The 2692-nt window shown below is 40.7% G+C and overlaps 1 long non-coding RNA gene across 1 annotated transcript; it reads left to right on the forward strand.

The window, feature by feature from the left end:
* The first annotated feature begins 351 nt into the window (after positions 1 to 351).
* On the forward strand, positions 352 to 1117 carry LOC133015114 (uncharacterized). Its single transcript, XR_009681517.1, has 3 exons — positions 352 to 458; positions 707 to 834; positions 948 to 1117. It is a non-coding gene; the product is annotated as an uncharacterized LOC133015114 (long non-coding RNA).
* The last annotated feature ends 1575 nt before the right edge of the window (positions 1118 to 2692 follow it).

Below are 2692 nucleotides of genomic sequence, written 5' to 3' on the forward strand. Positions count from 1 at the left end.
GGCAGGAGTCAATGAACTTGTGTTTTGTCTTTGAAGTTGGTGGGCCAAGCCGTGTTCAACCCAGACCCTTCACTGCTGATAAAGTGTTATCTGATGAGGATGTGGAAGCAGCTATTGCCGTTTTGAGACACTCTGCTGATGAAGACACCATCCATGACAAGATGAAAGCTACCTTCATTTATCGTTCATTTATTTATTTTTCCCCAGAAACAGTCCAGAAATGTGGGCATCACACATGCAGTGTGTCTCATCACTCCTTTCTTTGCACTGTATTTTTGCATTACAGATAGAACAAGATTTCAGACTGCTGTTTGGGGAGGCCACAGCCAACGAATTCCTGGAAAAGTGGGCCACTAATCTGAAAACAAAAGTGAAAACAGAAAGCCATGGACTGGTACCGACCAGAGAGGTCTTGGATTTAACGCGCAATGCTGAGTCAACTGCTGAAATTGAGAATGGTATGACTGGGACTGGTTTTAATTGCTATTTTTTTGTAATTATGCCAATTAAATGTACATGTGGCGTAAATATTTCATATTTTACATATCTTACATTCTTATATATTACACTGTGTCTTTTTGTTTGATTATTTCTGGAAATAGGCACAATAAGACATTTCACTGTGCATTGTGCTATGTATAAAGATGTATCTGACAAGTAAATCTTATCTTGTCTTATCTTAATGCTAATGTCTGTTGGTCTGTAGGCTGGGACAGTGACATGTCTGCTATATTGCTGCTCCTCCATCTCCTACCACCATCTGCACAGGGAAGGAAGAGGCCGGGGAAGGTGTCGGCATGTCAGGCTGTGGAACACCTCATCAGATTCATAAAAGTATGCTGAACAGTTGTTAAAATATAGTTTTCATCACCTCAGTTTCATGCACAGTGATCTGTTGTGAGTGGTTGGTCACTAAGTATTGCTGTTCAATGTTTGTTTGGTTGTAGGCTGGAACCAGTGTACAGCAGCACCTGGATAACATCAGCCAAAGCAGCCAGCCCTACCTCCTCGCTCAGGGTCCTGCAAGAAGCAGCATTCACACCTTCTTTATTGTGATTGACAAGTATGCGCTTCCATGTAAGGCAACAGGTTCAGTGGGAGCCCTAGACGAACTCTTTAAGGCCCATTATGTCTTTGGTACCTCTTACAGCTCTTCCTTGGCCAACTTTTTCACTTTTCTCCAAACAACCATTTACAACATTGACGTTGGGGAAACAAAGGAAACTCCCAGAGTTGCAGAGCTGCGGGCAAGAATGGTGCGTTAGTGTCAACTAATGAAGTGTTTTCTTTGCAAAAGTGACCATGGGAGGCCAAACAGCCTTATAAAGCACCTTAAGGTAATTCATGGTCTCTGTACTGGCCGGACTCTTCATCTTAAATGTGGCCAAGTTGGATGTTCACGTTCTTTTGGTAGCTTTTCAGGCTTTAGAAAGCATCTGAACAAGTGCCATGTAAGTGGTTCATTTGATTCTGTAGAAGAAAGTGATTTTTCACCACACCAAAGTGTTGAGTGTAACGCCACTGATGTTGATGTGTCGTCTGAACATTTGGAGGGACAGTCCACCTTAACTTCAGCCCACCTTGTAAATAGTTGTGCAGCAGTAATTTCTGATTTAAAGGCAGCAGGTGTAAGCCAAAGTGTAGTGAACTCTGTTGTGACGTCCATGGAAGAGATTGTTCAAGATATCCAGCAGCATGCCAAAGAAACTGTCATTAAGCATGTATTTGGTGAAGAAAGAGAAACTGAAATGTGCAAGAAAGTTGAAGCATGTTTTGAGGAGTTAGAGAATCCTTTCACAGTTCAATTCAGAATACAAACGATCAAAATTTTTATCAGGCAAGTGGGAAACAGTGGAACCCATTGAATGTGTAATTGGCTCAAGATTTGACACAAGGAGAAATAAAAAGACTGGAACATATGATCAGACAGTCGTTCAAGATAAATTCATGTATGTTCCCATTTTATCTACATTGGAGTCAATATTTAAAAGTCAGTATGTTGCAGAAATGTTGAAAAGCTCAGACACTGATGACTCAAGATTCATGATGGATCTTTTTTTAAGACTCACCCTCTGTTTTCAACTGAAAAGCACACTGTGCAGATCCAAATGTTCTATGATGACTTTGAGGTACCAAATCCCCTCGGTTCCAAGCGAGGTATTCATAAATTGGGTGCAATATATTTTACCTTAAGGAACTTCTCTCCAAAATGGAATTCTCTCTTGGCCAACATACACCTGTGTGCCTTATTTCATGCACAAGATCTTAAACGGTACAGTTTTAGTGAAATTCTTGCTCCTGTTGTTCGAGATATTAAAGTTTTAGAGAATGATGGTATTGAGATTCCACTATATGGTGGTCGTGTTCGTGGCAGTGTGGTACAGGTTACTGGTGATAATTTAGGCTTATATAGCTTGTTTGGTCTGGTCGAGTCCTTCAGTGCAAGGTACTGTTGCAGATTTTGTTAAACTGAAAAAGAGAACTTTCAAACAGAATTCTCTGAAGATTCTTCCAAAATAGTGTTGCGCACAAAAGACACCTACACTGCTCACTGTCAAGAAATGGCTGATAATCCATCTCTTCCTTATGTTTTTGGTGTGAAAAGGTCATGTTCATTGAATTCACTGTCATATTTTCACACAACTGAGAACTTCTCAGTTGATGTGATGCATGACATTTTGGAAGGGGTGGC

Source organism: Limanda limanda, chromosome 12, assembly GCF_963576545.1.
Source record: "Limanda limanda chromosome 12, fLimLim1.1, whole genome shotgun sequence".
Lineage (NCBI taxonomy): Eukaryota > Metazoa > Chordata > Actinopteri > Pleuronectiformes > Pleuronectidae > Limanda > Limanda limanda.